This window comes from Chlorocebus sabaeus, chromosome 15, assembly GCF_047675955.1.
Source record: "Chlorocebus sabaeus isolate Y175 chromosome 15, mChlSab1.0.hap1, whole genome shotgun sequence".
NCBI lineage: Eukaryota > Metazoa > Chordata > Mammalia > Primates > Cercopithecidae > Chlorocebus > Chlorocebus sabaeus.
The window spans coordinates 34,729,076-34,753,265 of record NC_132918.1 but is presented as its reverse complement, the minus strand read 5'-3'; the positions used below and the strand labels follow the sequence as shown (position 1 = coordinate 34,753,265).

The following is a 24,190-nucleotide window of genomic DNA, read 5'->3' as shown; positions in this document are numbered from 1 at the left end:
TTCTAGGCACTGAAGAGATGGTTGGAAATAAGCTAGATAACTTGTTTATCTGGTCCTTCGATTTTCCGCCCAAACTAGAATGAATAACATTTGACAAAACTGTTGTTAAGAAAGATTGTCTAGTACTAACTCTGTGCATGAATGGGGCAGAGTAGACTCCGGGGGAAAATAGGGTGGGATGGGGGCAAGAGTAACATTCAGTAGTCCCTACTTAATGCCAGACACTGGGTTTTTAACTCACTTTCTCCTTTAAATTCCCCACTTTTGGACAAATTAGGTAGTTTTAGCCCTGCTTGACAGATGTGGAAATTGACTCTCAAAGAAATTGAGAAAACTGCTGCCAGTTGCCCAGCATGAGGGTGGTGGAGCAGAGTTTAAGCCCACATCTGTTTGTCCAGCACCTGAATTCTTTCCATCAGCATCCCCAGTATAAAGTGATTTTAGATTTTACATGATGAACCTGGAGGAGCACATGCTTATTCTTTCAGAGGCTTATTTTGTTTTCAACCAGAGTGGAACCTTGTGAGTGTAATCACTACCATTTGTTGACAATGGCAAGGCAAGCTGTAGAGATGAAATTAGAGTGTCAAGGCCAGGTGACTGATGTTTGCCAAAGGCATGAAAACAGCATTTTACACCCAAGGTAATGATGCTGCAGATTCCTGCACGTCCAACAGACTCCATTGCTATATTCAAGGAAAGTATAATAATATTGTTCAGAGTCAGCAAAGATAATGTGCATCTGGTTCCAGTTCTGATGAAGCTGTAAAAGTTGCAACCCAGATGTTGTGCTATTAATTTGGGTGACATGATTATTATTACTTTGGCCTCTCTTTTCCAAATATGTTAACAACAGCAACAACAGCAACAACAAAGTTAGTATGATTTAAAGTTTCATGTAACATTATGTTTTGAGACATGCAGTCAGGAAACTAGAGTGATATACGAACACAATTTATTTCCCTAGTTTTAGAAATAACTTTCTTGGCCGGGCACGGTGGCTCACACCTGTAATCCCAGCACTTTGGGAGGCTGAGGCAGGTGGATCACAAGGTCAGGAGATCGAGACCATCCTGGCTAACAAGGTGAAACCCCCTCTCTACTAAAAAAAAAATACAAAAAAACCCCACAAATTGGCCGGGAGTGGTGGCAGGTGCCTGTAGTTCCAGCAACACGGGAGGCTGAGGCAGGAGAATGGCCTGAACCCGGGAGGCAGAGCTTGCAGTGAGTCGAGATGGCGCCACTGCACTCCAGCCTAGGCAACAGAGTGAGACTCCGTCTCAAAAAAAAAAAAAAAAGACTTTTTGAGGACCTGAGTAAAAAGAGCCTGTCCTGATGAGCTCATTCACTGTCAGAGATTTTTGTTCTTTTGAAATCATTGCATTTCCCCTATGGTTTAGTATGAACAAAGAAAATCAGGAACTCTTTTCTTACTTGAGTTCCAGGGGTGTAGAGACTATAGAGCTTATTTTCTTCTTGTCATTTTAAAAATGTACAAATCTCAGAGCTGCTTTGGTATTTATTATTGATATAGAAAGAATGCTCGTTATTTAACATGCCTGTGCCTCCCTCCAGGGGATGGCAAATACCTGTTATTGTGTCTCTGGAAACAATCTGGTTATAATGTCCCATTTACAACAGGGAGTTGTGTACCTCCAGTTACTTGGAACAGGTAACGCCAGTATCAGGCATTGAAAATCTCCAGTCTAGAGATTAAGATGGCAAATAGGAGGAAGGACTAGCTTATAACTCCCACTCCGATGGACTGAGTGGTATGTGGAGACTCACATCATAAACTTGCTCCAGGAACTACCACAGGAACATACCAGAAAAGCTGAGACAATCCACAGACCCTTTGAAGGAACAGAATCACTGCTGCAGGATCCCTGAGATGCGGGAAAACTGTGAATTGACGTGCTTTCTGGACAGGGAGGCTCGTGGTCTGGGGCAAGTTCTCAGCCCTGGTCACCGGTTGCCAGACTCAGTGCTGTTGTGGGGGCACAGTGAGAGTGGTAGACCGGCCTTTAGGACTGTGGGCTGTGTGACAGTGGGGTGAGGCCAATGACTGCCGGCTTTTCCCCACTTCCCTGATGACCTGTATGACTCAGCAGAGGCAGCCATAATCCCCCTGCGAATATAACTCCACTGGACTGGCAACCACACTGCCTTCCCCCACAGCAGCCACAGCAAGCCCTGCCAAAGGCAAGGCTGAGCTCAGACATGCCTATTCCAGCCCCTAACTGGTGGTCCTCCTCTACCTGCCCTGGTAGCTGAAGACAAAGGTTATAATCTCTTGGTAGCTCTATAGCCCTGCCCACCACCTGAGAAACCTGAATACTTAACCAGGTGTCCCTAGGGTAAGTTTGCATCCTCCCTATAGGACTGCGGCTGATGCGCTCTTAAAAGCGTTACCTCCTGTCTGGAGGCCAACAAACAGAAAACCAGCACACTAAACAAAAACATAACCAAGGATGCTTACAGAGTCCACTTCCCTCCCCTGCTACCTCCACTGAAGCAGGTGCTGGTATCCATGGCTGCAAGACCTGAAGATGGATCACATCACAGGACTCTTTGTAGACACTCCCCAGTACCAGCCTGGAGTCCCGTAGCTCTGCAGGGTGGCTAGACCCAGAACAGCAAAAAATAAAATAAATCACTGCAGTTTGACTCTCAGGAAGCCCCATTCCTAGGGGAAGGGGGAGAACACCACATCAAGGGAGCACTCTGTGGGACAAAAGAACCTGAACAACAGCCCTTGAATCCCAGGTCTTCCCTCCGACACTCTACCCAAATGAGAAGGAATCAGAAAAACAATTCTGGTAATATGACAAAACAAGGATCTTTACACACCGAAAAGATCATACCAGCTCACCAGCAATGGATCCAAACCAAGAAAAAAATCTCTTAATTGCCAGAAAAAGGATTCAGAAGGTCAATTATTAGGCTAACCAAGGAGGCACCAGACAAAGGTGAAGTCCAGCTTAAAAAAAATCAAAAACATGATACAGGGTATGAAAGGAAACTTCTTCAGTGAAATAGAGTACATAAATAAAAAAAGAGTCACAATTTCTGGAAATCAAGGACACATTTAGAGAAATGCAAATGCACTGGAAATTCTCAGCATAGAATCAAATAAGCAGAAGAAAGAACTTCAGAGCTTGAAGACAAGGTTTTTGAATTAACCCAATCCATCAAAGACAAAGAAAAAAGAATTTAAAAAATGAGCAAAACCTCTAAGAAATTTAGGACTATGTTAAATGTCCAAAACTAAGAATAATTGGTGTTCCCGAGAAAGAGGAATCTAAAAGTTTGGAAAACATATTTGAGGGAATAATTGAGGAAAACTTCCCAGCCTTGCTAGAGATCTAGACGTGCAAATCCAAGAAGCTCAAAAAACATGTAGGAAATTCATCACAAAAATGTAATCACCTGGGCACATAGTCCTCAGGTTATCTAAAGTCAAAAACGAAGGAAATAATCTTTTTATTGTTATTATTATTATAGTTTAAGTTCTAGGATACATGTGAACAACATGCAGGTTTGTTGCATAGGTATACCTGTGTCATGGTGGTTTGCTGCACCCATCAATTTGTCATTTACATTAGTTATTTCTCCTAATACTATCCCTCCCCCAGCCCCTAACCCCCTGACAGACCCCAGTGTGTGATGTTCCCCGCCTTGTGTCCATGTGTTCTCATTGTTCACCTCCCACCTATGAATGAGAATATGTGGTGTTTGGTTTTCTATCCTTGTGATAGTTTGCTTAGAATGATGGTTTCCAGCTTCATCCATGTCCCTGCAGAGGACATGAACTCATCCTTTTTCGTGGCTGCATAGTATTCCATGGTGTATATGTGCCACAATTTCTTTATCCAGTCAATCATTGATGGATATTTGGGTTCATTCCAAGTCTTTGCTATTGTGAATAGTGCTGTAATAAATATATGCATGCATATGTCCTTATAGTAGCATGATTTATAATCATTTGAGTATATACTCAGTAATGGGATTATTAGGTCAAATGGTATTTCTAGTTTCCTTGAGGAATTGCCACACTGTCTTCCACAATGGTTGAACTAATATATATTCCCACCACCAGTGTAAAAGCATCCCTATTTCTCCACATCCTCTCCAGCATCTGTTGTTTCCTGACTTTTTAATGATTGCCATTCTAACTGGTGTGAGATGGTATCTCATTGTGGTTTTGATTTGCATTTCTCTGATGACCAGTGATGATGAGCATTTTTTCATGTATCTGTTGGCTGCATAAATGTCTTCTTTTGAGAAGGGTCTGTTCATATCCTTTGCCCACTTTTTGATGGGGTTGTTTGATTTTTTCTTTTAAATTTGTTTAAGTTCTTTATAGATTCTGGATATTAGCTCTTTGTCAGATGGGTAGATTGCAAAGAGTTTCTCCCATTCTGTAGGTTGCCTGTTCACTCTGATGATAGTTTCTTTTGCTGTGCAGAAGCTCTTTAGTTTAATTAGATCCCATTTGTCTATTTTGGCTTTTGTTGCCATTGCTTTTGATGTTTTAGTCATAAAGTCTTTGCCCATGCCTATGTCCTCAATAGTATTGCCTAGGTTTTCTTCTAGGGTTTTTATGGTGTTAGGTCTTACATTTAAGTCTTCAATCCATCTGGAATTAATTTTTGTATAAGGTGTAAGGAAGGGATCCAGTTTCAGCTTTCCACAAATGGATAGCCAGTTTTCCCAGCACCATTTAATAAATAGGGAATCCTTTCCCCATTTCTTGTTTTTGTTAGTTTTGTCTAAGATCAGATAGTTGCACATGTGTGGTGTTATTTCTGAGGGCTCTGTTCTGTTCCATTGGTCTATATTCTCTGTTTTGGTACCAGTACCATGATGTTTTGGTTACTGTAGCCTTGTAGTATAGTTTGAAGTCAGGTAGCATGATGCCTCTAGCTTTGTTTTTTTTTGCTTAGGATTGTCTTGGCAGTGTGGGCTCTTTTTTGTTTCCATATGAACTTTAAAGTAGTTTTTTTTCCAATTCTGTGAAGAAAGTCAGTGGTAGCTTGATGGGGATGGCATTGAATCTAAATTAATGACACAATATTGAAGGAAAGAATCTTAAGAGCTGTGAAGGAAAAGCATCAGGTAACCTATAAAAGAAAACCTATCAGATTAACAGCAGATTTGTCAGCAGAAACCATAGAAGGGATTGGGGTGCTATCTTTAGCCTTCTTCATCAAAATAATTATCGGTCAAGAATTTTGTGGCTGGGCCTGGTAGAGGCTCATGCCTGTAATCCCAGCACTTTGGGAGGCCGAGGCGGGTGGATCACCTGAGGTTAGGAGTTTGAGACCTGGTCAATATGGTAAAACCCCGTCTCCACTAAAAATACAAAAATTAGCCGGACATGGTGGTGGGTGCCTGTAATCCCAGCTACTTGGGAGGCTGAGGTGGAAGAATTGTTTGAATCTGGGAGGCAGAGGTTGCAGTGAGCCGAGATTGCGATATTGCACTCCAGCCTGGGTGACAAAAGCAAAACTCCAGCTCAAAAAAAAAGAAAAAAGAGATTTGTGTCCAGCAAAACTAAGCTTCATAAATGAAGGAAAGATACAGTCTTTTCCAGGCAAACAAATACTGAGAGAATTTGCCATTACCAAGCCAGCACTGTAAGAACTGCTAGAAGAAGCACTAAATCTTGAAACAAATCCTCAAAATATATCAGAATAGCATCTCCTTAAAGCATAATTCTCACAGGACCTATATAACAACAACACAATGAAAAAACAAAACAAAACAAGGTATTCAGGCAACAAAAAGCATGATGAATAGAATAGTACCTCACATTTCAATATCAACATTGAATGTAAATGGCCTAAACTGCTCCACTTAAAAGATACAGAATGGCAGAATGGATAAGAATTCACCAACCAAATTTCTGCTATCTCCTGTAGACTCACCTAACACATAAGGACTCATATAAACTTAAGGTGAAGGGAGGAGGGTAGGGAGAAGATATTCCCTGCAAATGGACACTAAAAGTGAGCAGGAATAGCTATTCTTCTATCAGACAAAGCAAACTTTAAAGCAACATCAGTTAAAAAAGACAAAGAAGAGTACTGTATAATGATAAAAGAACTAGTCCAGCAAGAAAATATCACAGTTCTAAATATATATGCATCTAACACTGGAGCTCCCAAATTTATAAAACAATTATTACTATACCTAAGAAATGAGCTAGATAGCAACACTATAATAGTGGGGGACTCTAACACTCTACTGACAGCACTAGACAGGTCATCAAGACAGAAAGTCAACAGACAAACAATGGACTTAAATTATGCCCTACAACAAATTGACTTAACAGATGTATTTACAGAACGTTCTACCCAACAACTGCAGAATATACATTCTATTCATCAGCACATGGAACATTCTCCAAGATAGATAATATTATAGGTCACAAAACAAGTCTCAGCAAATTTAAGAAAATTGAAATTTCATCAAGTACTCTCTCAGACTACAGTGGAATAAAATTGGAAATCAACTCCAAAGGGAACCCTCAAAACCATGCAAAAATATGGAAATTAAATAACCTGATCCTGAATGATTGTTGGGTCAACAATGAAATCAAGATGGGAATTTAAAAATTCTTTGGGCCGGGCGCAGTGGCTCACGCCTGTAATCCCAGCACTTTGGGAGGCCGAGGCAGGTGGATCACAAGGTCAGGAGATCGAGACCATCCTGGCTAACACTGTGAAACCCCGTCTCTACTAAAAATACAAAAAAATTAGCCGGGTGCGGTGGTGGGCGCCTGTAGTCCCAACTACTCAGGAGGCTGAGGCAGGAGAACGGCATGATCCCGGGAGGCGGAGCTTGCAGTGAGCCGAGATCGCCCCCTGCACTCCAGCCCCGGGGGCAGAGCGAGACTCTGTCTCAAAAAAAAAAAAAAAAATTCTTTGAACTGAATGATAATAGTGACAAAACCTGTCAAAACCTCTGGCATACAGCAAAAGCAGTGCTAAGAGGAAAGTTCATAGCATTAGATACCTACATCAAAAAGTCTAAAAGAGCACAATTAGACAATCTAAGTTCTTACCTCACAGAACTGGAGAAACAAGGACAGTTCAAACCCAAACCCAGCAGAAAAGAAAAGAAAAGAAAAGAAATAACGATGATCAGAGCAGAACTAAATGAAATTGAAACAAACAACAACAACACAAATACAAAAGGTAACTTAAACAGAAAGCTGATTCTTTGAAAAGATAAATAAAATTGATAGACCATTGGAGAGATTAACCAAGAAGAAAGAAGATCCAAATAAGCTCCAATGGAAATGAAATGGGGGATATTACAGCTCATACCACATAAATACAAAAGATTATTCAAGGCTGCTATGAACACATTTACATGCATAAATTAGAAAACCTAGAGGAGACGGAAAAATTCCTGGAGAAACAACCCTCCTAGATTAAATGAGGAAGATATGGAATCTGTGAATATAACAATAACAAGCAGTGAGATTGAAATGGTAATTTAACAATTGTCAACAAAAAAAAGTTCAGGACCAGACCGAATCACAGCTGAATTCTATCAGACATTCAAAGAAAAATTAGTACCAATCCTATTGACACTATTCCAAAAGATAGAGAAAGAGGAAATCCTCCCTAAATCATTCTATGAAGCCAGAATCACCCTAATACCAAAACCAGGGAAGGATATAACAAAAAAAGAAAACTGCAGACCAATATTCCTGATAAACTTAGGTGCAAAAATCCTCAAAGAAAATGCTAGTGAACCAAGTTCAACAACATATCGAAAAGATAATTTACCATGATCAAGTGGGTTTCAAACCAGGGATGCAGGGATGGTTTAACATATACAAGTCAACAAATGTGACACACCACACAAACAAAATTAAAAACAAAAATCACATGATCATCTCAATAGATGCAAAAAAAGCATTTGACAAAAATCCAACATCCCTTTATGATTAAAATCCTCAGCAAAATCGGCATGGAAGCCACATATGTTAAGATAATAAAAGCCATCTATGACAAACCCACAACCAATATGATACTGAACAGGGAAGATTTGAAAGCATTCACCCTGAGAACTGGAACTAGACAAGGATGCCCACTTTCACCACTTCTACTCAACACCTAGTACTGGTAGTCCTAGCCAGAGCAATCAGACAAGAGAAAGAAATAAAGGGCATCCAAATTGGTAAAGAGGAGGTCAAACTGTCACTGTTTGCTGCTGATATGATTGTATACCTGGAAAAACCTAAAGTCTCATCCAGAAAGCTCCTAGAACTGGGAAATGTATTCAGCAAAGTTTCAGGATACAAAATTAATGCACACAAATCAGTAGCTCTGCTATATACCAACAGCGACCAAGCTGAGAATCAAATCAAGAATTCAACTCCTTTCACAATAGCTGCAAATAATAATAATAATAATAATAAAATACATAGGAATATACCTAACCAAGGACATGAAAGACCTCTACAAGGAAAATTACAAAACACTGCTGAAAGAAAACATGGATGACATACAAATGGAAACACATCCCATGCTCATAGATTCAGTATTACGAAAATGACCCTACTGCCAAAAACAATCTACAAATTCAATGCAATTCCCATCAAAACACCACATCATTTCTCATAGAACTAGAAAAAAAATCCAAAAATTCATGTGGAACCGAAAAAGAGCCCACAGAGCCACAGCAAGACTAAGCAAAAGGAACAAATCTAGGGGCATCACATTACCTGACTTCAAACTATACTGTAAGGCCACAGTCACCAAAAGAGCATGATACTGGTATAAAAATTGTCACGTAGACCAGTGGAACAGAATAGAGAACCCAGAAATAAAGCCAAATACGGTCAATTGATCTTTGACAAAGCAAATAAAAACACAAAGTGGGGAAAGGATACCCTATTCAACAAATGGTGCTGGGATAATTGGCTAGCCACACGTTAGAAGAATGAAACTAGATCCCCATCTCTCACCTTATACAAAAATCAACTCAAGATGGATCAAAGACTTAAATCTAAGATCTGAAACCATAAAGATTCTAGAAGATAACATCAAAAACCCCCTCTAGACATTGGCTTAGGCAAGACTTCGTGACCAAGAACCCAAAAGCAAATGCACCAAAAACAAAGAGAAATAGATGGGACTTAATTAAACTAAAAAGCTCCTGCACAGCAAAAGAAATATCAGCAGAGTTAACAGACAAAAATCTCAGAAATCACCACTAAAGAACTTATTCATGTAACCAAACACCACCTGTTCCCTAAAAACCCATTGAAATCAAAAAAAAGAAAAAAGAAGAGAAAAGCTCATCTGCAAAGCTTGTGAACAACTTTCCATGTTTTGGCGGTGATCCTTTTATTCCAGTTTCAGAAAACACCCCGCAGCCAAACCCAGCCCTCCTCCTCTCTCTTGTGTAAGTGATAAGCACCATTAATAGTCCTGTCGGTCTTGATTAATTCTGTGCACAATGATCAAGAGAGGATTTTGACTTTGGGGCAAATCAAACCATGGTGGACTATGACACAGACATAAGGGATAAACATTTACTAAAAGCAAAAAACACGGAGCCCGGAGCTTATAGGGATTGCATAGAAATAAAAGCATATGAAGAGTGAATTCCAACTATAGATTTTTTACAAAGCTACAGGATGATTAAGTGCTTTTGGGTTATTCTATTCTATAATATTTAATGGTTTCTAAATCTAAGTACTTCTTGGTCACAATGTTGTTTTAAAAAAGTTATCCATTAGGTCTTTGTGTGAACAAATGTAGGCCATTATTCCGCTGATCAGTAACTAATGCAAGGAAAAAGTTCTTTTTTATTCTTTTACAACATGAACTCGTTTTGATTTAGTACTAGAATGACTGGCCATTTGCAAGAATGAAACTAATTTAAAAAGCGAAGACAAAGGACATTGTTCTCAAAGGTGTTTAATTGGCCCTGAAAATTCGACTTAGAAAGAAAAGTGTTTGGAATCACAATCAATGTTGCAACAAAGTGGGACAATTCCAAGCAACTAAAAAAGATCTCTCTCCAATTTCAGTGAGAATTGTCTTTTCTCAGGATAGTCTGAATCCAGTGTGTGTGTACTATTTTTATAGGCAAATTAGTATATGATTCTTTTGTTTGATTCAACAATAGGTGATGTAGGTAAAGTCGACATTATTATATTTCAGGAAAGAAGGCAAATGAGACTCAGAGTTAGGAAATTTGTTCCTGCTCATGCAGTTAATAAACAGGGATGCTTAAATATAAACCCCAGTCACTCACCAAATGATTCTCCTCTTCATGTAACAGGCTCAAGGCTCCCACTAGCAGGCACAGTGGTAAGTTCTCACCCCAAATCCCAGAAATGCCCTTTTAGGACACCATCCCGGTTCAGAGCTGTTTAGGCTAACTGTGCTTAAGGAGGGACCTCCTTGTACAGAGCTGTTCTGCTTAGACATGGCTTTTCCTCCTCCAGCCCTTTCTGCCATGTCATCAATACAAGGTCTGAAAGAGACACTGAGTCAGCAACGAATATGGGAATTATCTGCACATTTAGCAGCGGAATCCTAGAGGGACGGGAAGAGAGAGCAGGTAACTGGTAGGATCCAGTTTTAAACTTACCTTCTTTTTGCATACGTTGAAAGTAAACATCAGAAATGTCTTCCACCTTAAAATTTTGCACAATAATTTCTTGTACCTAATTGGTTCAATTCCATTCCTCTGTTCATTCATTCCATTCCACACATCTGTATTGAGCCCCTCCCCTTGGCAGTGACTGTGTTGGTGGGAAGTCAGACGCTGTCCTTGCCCTCAGATAGTGCACAGTCTTCAGGTGAAGGTGAGAGGAGAAAAGAAACAAGTGCTGGTTAGGAGATGGGATGTAGCTGAAACCTTAGATGTTGTGATTCACAAAAAGCCACACACTTCTTGTCCGCAGCCCCACCATATGCTTTGAACACAGGAGCAGCAGTTGATGGTTTTGCCTCCATTTGACTATTACAGATCCCAGCTCTGTGTTGTTTCCTCAAGCATTTCTGGAAGTCCCTGTATCTCATGTGTGGTCAAAAGCAAGGCTGGTCAGCCTTCACACAACGTCTGCTGTTTCTTCCTCCTTGTTAGCCTGCCTCTTCGGGGTTCTATCATGCTCCACTAGAGACCGCTGCAGGTGCGCTAGAGCTCGGAGGTGGGAAGTGGGGAGGGCACCTCTCCTTCTCATGTTGCCCTCCACTGAAAGGCTCCAAAGGCTTACAGAGTATTAAATGAAATAGCTTGCTCAGGTGGAGTTCCAGGCCTTTCTTACCCTTGACCTAGGTTGGAGTCAATGGGGGATAGATCAGAGAAAAACCTCAGTGACAGCCACCATGTGATTCTCAGGATCGCTGTCCTCTTCTGACCACACTATTTCTCCTCCCACTGGGACCAGTTTTCTGTCTATGCCCACATGGCCCTTTGCAGGCTGGTTATTTCCTACTGTCAAGATTCTAGGGAAACCGGCCTCTGAGTTCCATGGCATACCTGAACGCCAGCGGAGACTAGGGTCTACACAGAAAGAAGGTGTTGTTCTAGCGTGGAGTTTGGGGAGAAGGCACTAGATATACCCCAGAGGCACCATTTGCCTCTTCTGTGTGTGTAAACGGGAGCCTCTGAGGGGTCTCAGCCCTGAACACAGTCTTTTTGAGGGAGAGGTTTGAGACTCTGTTTTAAAAAGAACAAGACTATTTTTCTTTCTATGGTGTATTAGTTCATTCTCGCACTGCTATAAAGAAACACCTGAGACTGAGTAATTTGTAAAGAAAAGAGGTTTAATTGGCTCATGGTTCTGCAGGCTGTACAGGAAGCATGGCTGGGGAGGCCTTGGGAAACTTACAATTATGGTGAAAGGTAAAGGGAAGGCAGGCACAGCTTACATGGCCAGAGCAGGAGGAAGAGAGTGGGGAGAGGTGCTACACACCTCACAGATCTGTGAGAATTCACTCATTGTCATGAGAACAGCAAAGGATAAATCTGCTCCCTTGATCCAATGTCCTCCCACCAGGCCCCTCCTCCAACTTTGGGGATTACAATTTGACATGAGATTTGGGCAGGGACCCAAATTTAAACCATATCATGTGGTTACAGATAAAAGATGGGACACAATTATGTTGGATGCATTAATGGAGAGGAAAACACTTATTCATCCTGAAGTATAATCAATGGAGGAGTAAAACGATGTAGAGTCATTTCCTAATCTGGTAAGAAGATGGGCTCAGAAAAGCAGTAGGCACTAGAGGTCTTAAATGAGGGGTATAGAGAGGGGTACAGAGAAGAGAGACAATGGATTAACACAGAAATGTATCAGAGACCTTCCAGTTTTGACTGTGTTAACTCCTCGCTTCCTCTCCAGTTGGGTGTTGGTAAATAGCAGCTGTGCCTAGAGGTATTTGTTTGGGTGGCAAGATATTGAAAACCCTGTAGTTATAATTTTAAACTTTTTTTTAAAAGAGAAGACCACATTCCAATGTAGGAAGAGCCTGTGTCCCAAACTGCAATAGTTGTTATAGTATGGGAAAACATTTAGTTAGACATCTAACACATATTTATTGATGGTTTCATTATGTTTCAGGCCTGGTGCTGAATGTTCTACTTGTAAAGATAAGCTCACAGGCTTATTCTTTATTACCTAAGCTTGACATCCAAAGAGCATAAGGCAAAACAATACCTAGAATTGTTATCATCCAGTTTTAAGTTTTTTAATGACTGCATCATTTTATCATATTTGTGGCCTTGTATCCATTTATGTATTCATTTAACAATACAGTCATGTATCACATAATGACATTTCAGGTAATGACAGACTTACATATATGATCATGCTCTCATAAGATTATATTTGTGCTGTACCTTTTTATGTTTAGATACACATACTTACCATTGTGTTACAATTGCCTACAGTATTCAGTAGAGTAACATGCTGCACTGGTTTATAGTCTAGGAGCCCTGAGATGTACCATATAGCCTAGGTGTGTAGTGCGCTATGCCATTTAGTCTGTTTAAGTGCACTCTATGATGTTTACACAATGACAAATTGACTAATATTTCTTAGAATGAGTCTCTGTTACTAAGCAACATATGGCTGCATTTATTCAGAGATAGATTGTTGTGTGTAATACACAGTGACATTGGGTATAAAACAATTAATAAAGACAAGGAGCTTTTCTAGTGGAATTTACATACAAGAAGGAGAGAGAGAACAAAGATGTCAACATCCAAATAAATACACACATACAGCTTGTGCTATGAAGTAAACAAGAAGGATAATGAGATAAATAATAGGAATGCAGGGAGTGCTTTTTCTTAAGAAGTCAAAACCTCTGTGATCTAAGTAGTAGACACAGGATGTGTTTGTGAGAATTACATATGATTGTGTATCTTCTGTATGTATATATCAGTGAAAAGCTTTGTTTACTTTCACAAACAGTTAGCATTAAAATTGTATGCACCCACTTTAGAGAGTCAGCAAATCCTGAGGATCTGTTGGGAGAAACAGTCTTCAGCCTCCCTCTTTTCTTTCTTCTGAAGAAAACTGCCTTTTACTCTTAGATGGATCTGTTTGTGACTTCTGTGTTGATGATTTGGGATATGATAGCTTTCTTTCCTCCTCTTGCTCTGGTGCACAGGTGTACCCTTCCCATCCTCCTCTTACAGATTTATCTTCAGTTTGATTACAGCAATATTCAAGACCTGCATCATTTTGACCACAGTTAAGCTGGGATTACTTGTAATCACATATGATTACTTTCCTTTTCCTGTATATTAATGAGGACTAAGCTCTGATTCTTTATTTTGCCCAAACTCCTATCTAAGGGGTCTGGGGAATCATGCCCTACAAACCATAAATTCTCATCAGATGGGTTTTATTTGACTCTGTATATCATACTTACTTTCCAATCTGACTCTGGCATAACAAGGAAGAAAATAAAAAATGTTTTACCCCAAAATGTATTTCCTTGCCATGCCTTGAAATTGCCCTACGAAGTCTCTTCTGGGAAAAATACACATTCTGTAGAGAATCATCTACCTCCCCTCCCCTCCCCTCTGCTCTCATCCCCTCCCCTCCCTTCCTTCTTCCTTCCCTCCTTCCCTTCCTTCCTTCTTTCCCAGCTCCAGGAGATAATCAACTAAGAGGTAGGCACTCTTTTAGGTCTGAAAAGAAATGTTTTACAACCGGCTCTCTGAAGTCTGCTACCTGAGTGATTCCTCTGCACAATAAAACTTGGTCTCCACAATCCTTTACCTTAACCAGACATGCCTTTCCATTAATCCCAGGTCTTCAGATAAACTCAACCAATTGCCAACCAGAAAATGTTTAAATTTACCTATAGCCTAGAAGCCTGTACTTTGAGTTCTCCTGCCTTTCTGAACCAAATCAATGTATTTCTTATATTTGATTGATGTCTCATGCCTTCCTAAAATGTATAAAACCAAGCTGTACCCCGACCACCTTGGGCACATGTTCTCAGGCTAAGGGCTGTGTCATGGGCCATGGTCATTCGTATTTGGCACAGAATAAATCTCTTCTAATATTTTACAGAGTTTGACTCTTTCCGTCAACATTAATAATTATATTGTTTTTGAATCTAATGTTATTTTCCCATGTATCCCTTACTCAACATCAAACACTTCTTCAGCTGTCTAAATATCTAAATACTATCTAAATAGTATTACTTAGAAAGTAATAGCAAGCATTAGCCACCTGAAAAAAGGAAGTTAGATTAATAATTTGCCTGTTAACCCCTCCCTTCATACAGACTCTTACCCCCATTGGTTAAGTAGAAATGTAGATTTATTTTACATGGGTGGTGAACATATAAAAATGAAGCTAAAATGTAGATCAAACTATAGTGAATTCTGACAAATGTTAATTTGCCCTTCAACAAAGAAATATCAGATACTTACTTGTACTTCTGTTTTGGATTTCAAAGTCCAGGGAGCTAGACCTTTAGACAGGCTTTTATTTGCTTCTGTCCCGATGCTTTTGTGCAAGGAGGCCAATTAGTTTTTTGTTTCTTGATCTATAAGAATAAACACAATTTCCCAGCTAAATTCAGGCTTGGCCAAGAGGGCAAGGATGTGGCCAGAACTTTTACTACTAATCAATGCACAGAAGCCCACGCCAGCTGAAGGCATAGAATTACTCTTCCTATCTTTGTGGATGTCCACAAGGCAAAAATGCAAAGGTGGTTTTTCACTCCAAAGTGAGACAATAATATTTTCCCCAAGCGTATAGGAATTTTAATCTGTGACTGTGATTTTTAAAATAAAATGTATTATTAAGGTTTTATAAACCATTTGGAAAGAATGAAGGGCTGGTAGTAATACAGAAATACTGGAATACCTTAGTCATCATTCTAAAAATAAAATCAGAACATGAAACTATTCAATTTTCAGAAAAACACAGAAATAGTAGAGAAAGTTTTCTTTCATTTTTTTCCTTCCTTTCTGAATTCCTTTCCTTGAGCTAAGAGGCCGTGTGGATTATGATACCTTGGATTATTATACCTGTGGATTATTATACCTCATCTAGAGGATGGTCCGTGCCTTGCAGAAGTATGAAATCTCAAGGCCCAACTCTCAGATTCTTTCAAAAAGTAATAGTTCTTCACTGAAATCTGCCAGGTATTGTTTTAGACACCATTTGAAGCACACATGGGAATGAATAAAACAGATAAGTGTCTGCTCCTGTGGAGCTTTTGTGAGTGGCCGAGAGTATAGAAAATAATAATCATTGTCATTATAACAATTTAAATATGTAACATATTAGATATTGGTAAGCGCCAAGAAGAAGAAAAATAAAACCAGAATGGAGGATATGGGAGAACAAGGGGCTGCAATTATAAATAGGGCTGTCTGGGAAGGTCTCGCTGAGAAGGAGCTGTCTAAATAAAGACCCAAAGGAGATAGGAAATGAGCCACACAGAGGTCTCTGGAAACAGGAGTGTGTCCAGTGAATTGAAGGACCAGCAATGAGGTAGGTGAGGCTGGAGGGAGAGGGCAGGAAGTAAGAAACAATACAAATGGGGTGATAGAGGCCAGGTTGAGTAGAGCCTTGGAGGCCATTCTAAGGGCTCTTGCTTTCTCTCATAGTGAGATGAGAAGGCATGAGTAGAGTGTTTTAGCATACGGGGCTAAGGTTTGGATGAGGACCAGCAAGGGCAAAAGCAGAGAGGCCTGTTATTAAGCTCCTGCTGCCATTCAGATGCAGAATGAGGTGGCCCAGGCAGGGGAAGTATAGTGGAGACAGTGAGGAGTGGTCAGGCTCTGGATCGCTCTTGAAGAAAGAGCTGGGAAGACTTGCTGATAGATTGAATCTGAGGAATTAACGAAAAAGAGGTGTCGAGGATGGCTCCAGAGTTTGGAGCCTGACATGCTGGAAGAGTGGCACTGCCTTTTCTTGAGGAAAGAAGACTGTGGGAAAAGAGCTGGAGTAAGAGCAGGAGCTCAGTTTGGACTTGTAAAACTGGAAATGACCATTATACCCCCAAGCAGAGATGTCACATAAGCTGTTGGGTATGTGATTCTGGAGTTTACGAGAGACACCTGGGCTAGAGATGGAACTGAGGGAGGCATCAGCTCATAGATGATTCTGATAATCCTGAGGCTGGGTGGATCATCGAGAGTGAGCGTGGACAGAGAAGAGAAGAATTCCAAGAATTCCCCAGGGGCTGGGGTTGAGGAGAGGAAGAGGAACTAGCACTGAACAGTGAGAGGAACAGACAGTGAGGAAGGAGGAAAACCAGGAGAGGGAGTGTCCTGGAAACCAGATGAGGACCATGCTTGAAGGAAGAGAGCATGATCAATTCTGGCAAATGTGTCTGTGTGCCTATGGGAAAGACCCTGTAGAGAAAGGAAACCTGACACTGTAAGAAGGAGAAGAGAGAACTGCTGCAGCAATTTCCACAAATACCCAAGAGACTTTAGGAGCCGGAACATAAGCGGAAGGCTTAACCCTACCTAGATGTAGGACAGTTCATCCATAGGAATAGGTGAAAGGAAGAGGAAATGGGCACCCATTTATACGTAGGATGACAAGAAGCTTCCTATGCCTTCTATTTCTTAGCAAAATAGGAAGTGAGGTCGACACTGGGAGTGGGGATGGGTTGGGGGTGTCCTGAGGGTTTGAAGATGGAAGACAAGGTGTGAAGAATGGGAAGATGAAAGGACTAGGGAAGCAGAGTATGATTTCTGGGTACCGCTAGGGGCTCTTAAAGATTAATGTCATGAATTTAAAGTGAGGCTGATCAGTATGGCTGTGTGATTTGCTCTAGTTGCATTTAGCTACACAGGTCCACGTACAGAGCAGGCTGAATTACACATATACAGAGTTAATGTTTCTCCCAGAAAATAGACTCCTGATATCTTCACTCGCATCAAAGGTCAACATATACCAGAGTTTGCTATAATAAGAAATGTGACCATAACTGTCTGTGATCTCTCTATTTTCGTGTATATTAGCACCATTTAATGTGAATTTTCTAGGTTTAAACAAAAGCCATGAGTAAGAGCAGCATGTTTACATTGTGACATAGCTGTGGTGAGGGAACGGGGATCCCTTACCAGCTAAGTGTTTCACTCTGACCCATGAGCCTTGAGTGCAAGATTCAAAGTCATGCCTCAGAAAATTTTATTTGCTGGTAGAAAGGGCAACTGCTGAATTCGTAAACATCAGTTTCTCTACTCTCATTCAAGCTTACCATTTACCTTCTTTGATCAAGCTGATCCACTTGTGTGCCACTTGGCCTACACAACAAAAGACTGAGGACCCAGCAACCTTGATTCATTCATATCTGGCACCACAACCATGGTTCTTCCTTCATTTCACCTATTTTGTGTCTTACCTCTTTCATTCTCAAATCTTGCCCTTCATCTCTATCTTCTGGCTATAGTCGCATGTTGCTCGACTAAGTAGTACCTGACAAGGTGCCATAAACTTGACTTTCCTTTTCAGTAATGGATTATCTTTTCCCTCCCAACTCAGTCCACATTCAACTTCCCTGGGTGACAGTGTTACCCAGTGCAGTTGAAGCCTCGAGGTTGGTCACCCACGTGGCTGACCCAAATGTTTGGCCTTTTTGATAAGTCTTCCTGGAGCTTATGAAAACACATCATCATGGTGGATGCCTACTATGGCATACATTAAAGAAATATTAGTGCAAATTCTTTTACTTCTTACTTTTGAAAGAGAGGTTCCTGTGAGGTGCAGATTACCATTAGCTTGGTGGCATGAAGCAGAGGAGATGGGATGGATGGTTGTTCTGGATCAGTGTTTCTGGAGGGACAGTTCTTGAATTCTCTGCAAGATAACTGCTTGGGTTGCTCATCAAAAATAGAAATTCCTGGGTCCTTCCCCAAACGACAGAATCAGAATCTCTGAAGGTGGGGGCTATGACATTGCTTATTTGATTAGTACCCAAAAGGTATATACAGTCTAAAGTTTTAGGGCTACCAGTCTAGAGCAATTGCTCCCAAACCTCGTGGTTCCTAAACTACCCACTGGAGACGGTTAAAGTGCAGATTCAAAGACTTCATCCCAGACATATTAAATCAGACTCTGGTGTGGCCTGGGACTCTGAATTTAAAAAAATATAATAACAATAACAATAATCACAATAATAATTGTAATGATTCTGATGATCAGCCAGGTTGGAAATATAAAGCATCCCTTATGCCAAACTCTTTTCAGCTCATTTGAAAAAGTTTCTTTGTGCTGGAAAATCTCTCACTTCATAAGAGAGCACCAGCTCTGGATGCTGACTGCCATTCAGCTCCTGCAAAGTTACACCTCTGGAATACATGGCTAAACTGAGGGCCTTTCGGTTTTGCTCTTTTAAAGCTAGGCCTCCCAAACCTAGTCACATTGCCTGGTGGAGATTTGCAAGAACATGGATTCTGAAGCTCAACCCACAACTATTGAATCGTGGTCTCAGGAAGTGGTGTCCAGAATCCCTATTTTGAGAAGCATTCAGATGATGATGAAGATGAGACAAATTTGGGAGCCATAAGTCTATGACCGTGGAGGGAACTGCCAACATAACAGCCATTTGAGGGTGCTGCAGTAGCTGAACAGTTGATGAAAACAAACATGCCCTCAAACTACTGATTACATCAACTTGATACTTTGCATTGCCTCTTACCTAAAAACTCTGTGAATATATTCTGCAGACTTCTTCTTTTCTTGCCTCATCTCCTAGCCTCCTTCTGTTTGTCTACCAGTGCTGCCACTGCCTGCCCTCTGGCATGGCTGCTTCCAGTGCTCTGTCACCATGGTGTCTGGTTCCTGGCAGAGACCTGCCTAAAACTAGAATTGTTTATTTTCTGGAATTATATACCCACTCTAAGGCTGTAGGATTCTAGCTTTTATAGTTAGGCATGCATGACCTCTTAGTTGTTTTCAACACACTAAATTTAATACATACAACAAAAGTCTTGGAAATAGGATCTAGTAAAAGGCTGAGTTAAAAGAACATTTTTTCAGAATTGCAGTGTTATTGCTCTTGAGTGTAGGCAATGAACTGGGGTCAGAGACTGGGGGTAGGCTCTTGGTAAGGAGGGATGTATGTAGACAACTGTCCTCAGTACACACAATGTTTGAAGAGGAAGGTTAGAAAAGAGTAGCTTGAAAGGAGTTTATTGGTTTTAGCCCCTCATATAAATCATTTTCTTTGAATTACTTCTAAATAAATAATGTACTTTCATAGACAATAGCATGAAATTTTCAGTCCAGTGTGTCTAGAATTATCTCAGATTTTGAATTTTAAAAGTCTAAATTAAGTTTACTAAATGGATAAAATTACCATTTTTTTTTCAATTTATATTTTATTGTTCTTAAGAAAGTAAACAGGGTTTTTCAGAATAGCTAATTTTTAATTACGTCAGTAGCTTAGTGTTAACTGAAGAAATATTAGAAAATACAAGAAATGGAATAACGAGAATTAAAGTTGCCTTTGTTTTTTTTTAGAAATTACTATTGACATTTTGGGGAATAGCCCTCCTGCTTTTGAATACAACAGCCCCACCCCGCTCAACTATACATACTGTTTTGTAACTTGTAAACACAATGATTTGGGGGATTGGAAGTTTTTTGCATCTACCTCTACTGTGTTTATTTTCTCTTCCACCTCAGGGCCTTTGCACGTGTGCTTTCCTTTGCCTGAGGTGCTTTACCCACCTCCTCCAAGTGGCTGTTTTCTTAACATTTGTGCTTCAGGTTAGAGATCACATTCTCAAGGAGGCCTTTCTTGACCACTCAATCTGAAGTTTCACCCCATTTTCAAATCATTCCTGATCTTTTTTTTTTTTTTTTTTTAACCTCCGATGCTACTTTCTTAATAGTTTGGTTTACTTGTTTCCTGTTTGTCTTCCCCACCACAGTGCAGGTGCCATCAGAACCAAGGCTCTTTCTGTCCTGTTCTGTCCTTTCTGTACACCCATTTCCTAGAACAGGGCTAGCCCAGAGTAGGGATTGGATAGACATTTGTAGAATAGATAACTAAATGACTGACAGACTGATACTGAGAGGATGAATGAGACCGTTGGTCTGGGTGGGTGGAAGTCAGAGCCACAGCTAAGAAGGTGAGCTGAGAGTCCATGGCTGGGCAAACAGACAAAACAGGATGTTTAAAAATGGGATCCTTTATAACAAGCCCAGAGAGATCTTAAAGGCACTGTTTGGACCCTAACAAATGACAAATAGCAAAACCTGAAAAACGTTCCTTTAATCTCAGATCCAAAATGAGAGTTTGATAGAATTCAAATGATTCTACAATTATGTCAGAGCTTTTAGATTCATAGCCTCCTTGTTTTTAGTTTGCCTTTTTCAGCTTAATTGTTTAGACTGAAAGTTTGTAATTTCTTACCGGTTTTGAGTAGTTGACTCTAGAATAACGAGTAATTTTTCTAAATGGCATTGCTTGTTGTGTCATTGATTCAGCTCACTGGCACATCCTTGTCTCTGATCTAAAATTGTGAGAAATGAACAATATGTTGAGATATGAAATTATGCATGAATCTTCAAGCTATAAGCCAGCTAGCTGACAGTGAGGTTATTACTGTGAGAAATGTCTACAATAATACTTCGCTTTCATGTCACATAAGTCCTTGACTTGAGGCTACTAGGAATTAATTAAAGGAACTTAAGGTTCCTTAAGTTTCAACACCTTTGGGGAAAAAAGAGCAGATCATTACTTTTACTCAGAGATAAGACTATTGAGAAACAAGTATTTTAATCAGAAGTGTTGGTGTGAAAAACCATAATAAATTTGGAGGATTTTATTTAATACTCAGATATCTCTTGAAGGTACACACTATTTTGCATGTGGAATACATAATAAGTTTGTCATTCCAACAAACTTTTGATAGAATTCAAATGTGGACTACGTAATAAGTTTGTCGTAATAAAATTTGTCGTTCTGCTTCTTTCGTGGGTATTTTGTGGTCATTGGGTGGCACAGTGTTTCTTTTTATTGCCTTTCATGTTAAATGTAAAGATGGAAAAATGAACTCAAAGGTAGTAGTTTGTATTTCTCTATGCTTGTTAAGGAAATCTATTCTGTTGTTTGTAGTTCACAGGAGCTTCTTAACAGATAGGCAGTGAGTCAGTCCTTAGCAAATTGTAGAGGAGGCCAACCTTTCCCCATTCCTCTTCCCACTAAAGCTGCTTTTCCCTTCCCTTCACCTGGGTCTCCTTCTCCAGCCGCTACTCTGTGGTGGTTGCAACCTCATCCACGTTGAAAAGCCCATTCTGACCTGTGGCTTTCTGCGCTGGGGCCTCTGGGAATGTCCAACCAGTAGCACCTGCAATCCTTGGAGAGCCCACACTCACCACACTGTCTATGGCACCCTTTTGCACATGCTCTTAATTATATCCTTAATTATATTCCATTCATGGCATTTATCATAATTTGTACCTCGATTTCTAAAATTTGTTCATTTAATATCAGTCCTTGGGATAGGATGTAAGTTTCATAAAAGCAAACTCTATCTTCTTCATCTTTTGTGTCTCCTGTACCCCAAATCCATGAAGACTTGCGTCTCTTCCCCTCACGGAGGGTATTCGCTTAGAAAAGGGATGAAAAACACCTGTGATGGGATGAGGGGAAAACAGCTTCACAAGCTAGAGGTACTTTTTAAACTTGAAAGCTGCAGGAAATACATCATGTTAGGGAGATCAAAAAAAGAAGAATGAGAAACACATACACACTAATGAGGTCATTTACAACTTAAGTGACTAATGGAAGATGTATTTCATTGTCCAAAAGTATTTCCTACAATAGACACGTTTTATGGCTTCATGGTTCTCAAAAACAAATTTTCCTAGCTTTGGATTTGACATAAGACTTGGGGTTAAGGAGTTACAGTCCAGCGGAGAAAAGGCAACTTAAAACATAAAACAACATTTTGACATTTCTAAGAGATATGGCCTCCTTTGTCTTTCTCCTTTTTAAATTATCTTGCCCTTTTCCTCTCCCTTTTTTTTACTTCCTTCATTCCTTTCTTTTTTCTCCTTCTTTTCTTCCCTCAATAAATTATGTCAAAATAGTACATGCTAGTAGTAATGCTATTAAAATAGTAATACTATTAAAATGTCAAATAATAGTAAAGGGTTTATATATCAAAATACGCAATTCCTGGTTCCAACATGTTCATTCTTCCAACTCCCTCTCCCCAGAGACAACCACTTTTGACTCTTTAACCTGTTCCTTCTAGCATTTTATGCTTTTAAATAATATGTGAATACTGCTCTCTTTTGATTAATCAATTTAGACATATTCTATTGAGTTTTTAATATAGTAGATGAGGATTTAACTCCCTTATATTACCATCCTATCTGCTTCTCTTCACCTATTCTCCTGATTTAATTATACTCCAAATTTTGGTTAAGTATATACTCAATGTTAACATTACTATGCCTATCCAAGTTTTATTGACAGCTGAAAACTGTAATATCTGAGTTCCCGAGGATCAGGCCCTGAGACAAGAATTCAAGCACAAGTAATTCATTTGGGAGGCACAGGAAACACCAGTAGAGGGGAAAGGAAGTGATAAATGGAAGAAAAGGCAGTAATCGAGGGTGCATTATCAAGACGTTACCACTATAGGTAATTGGAGCTTAATTCTGTGAGGGAAACTCTGGGAACTGGTGTAAAACTCACAATTCAGTGCCATCCCACCTGAAAGGTGGGGGAGCTGGGATATTTATATACCAGTTTCTATCAGCCACTTGTTGAAGGATGCTCCCAAGGGTCGTTAGTTCCCCAATACTTCCAGCCTGCCGTGTACAGGCAGCATGACCCTCTGAAGCTTTTGTGAAAGTCTTCTGCAAAGAGGTGCCAATGCTGACAGTTGGAAGTTGGCCAAGAAGACAAACTTTATAATGCATTATGATTATGTTTTCCTTCTTTTTTTTCTTTCCTGAAATTAATAATTGCCTTTTAAACTTTCCTTAGTGTTCTTGATACTTACTGCAAATCTTCCCATACCTCCTAATAGTTTCTCAACACAACGTTTTATAAAGTTAATCATATCAGGTAATTTACCAGCTGTAATTTCTTTTTCTTGGAGCCATCCTTGGAAGCCTCCATTATGCCCTATGGACTGCATGCTCTCAAGGTCTCCTATACAGATGACACCCTAGGATGGCTGTGCTGTCACCCCGGGAATATTCTTTGCCTTCTGAGTTGGATTCCTTTGTTTCCTGGTCTGAGTGTTTCTCTTTCTTGGTTGACTTCTGGGTGGACCACATCATTCTGCGCGTAGTCAGACTCGGTTCAGTGGTAAAGGGTCTGTCTCTTGGGTAATGCTGCTCCTGCTGGGGCCGCATGCTTCTGTGGTGCTGCTCTTCTAGCATTTCCCTTCCCTAGCACCTGGGAGAGTTCCCTCGGCACTCTATTGTTTTGAAGCTCCTCTTTTTACTTATTTATTTATTTATTTTTATTTTTATTTTTATGCTGTGTTTTCCTTTTTCTTGGGTTGTTTCTTCATTTTGATGGAATAAACCTTCCAGTGTCTAAGAAAAGGTGACGGGGAAATAAATCTTTTAAAATCTTATATGTCTGAAAATGTCTTTACTTTTCCCTTGAACGGATTGGCTGGATCAAGTTATAAGTTGGAAATAATTTACTTTCGGAATGAAGAAAATCTTTCTTTTCTATCT

At 40.0% G+C, this 24,190-nt stretch overlaps 1 protein-coding gene and 1 long non-coding RNA gene across 2 annotated transcripts in view; one reads left to right on the top strand and one right to left on the bottom strand.

The window, feature by feature from the left end:
- The window catches only part of KCNAB1 (potassium voltage-gated channel subfamily A regulatory beta subunit 1), a 386,124-nt gene that overhangs the window by 74,068 nt on the left and 287,866 nt on the right, over positions 1-24,190 (top strand). The window lies entirely within an intron of this gene.
- LOC140713537 (uncharacterized) lies at positions 376-10,479 on the bottom strand. The gene is made up of 3 exons (XR_012095651.1): positions 10,285-10,479; positions 1,827-1,886; positions 376-564 (listed from the first exon to the last, which is right to left on the bottom strand). It is a non-coding gene; the product is annotated as an uncharacterized lncRNA (long non-coding RNA).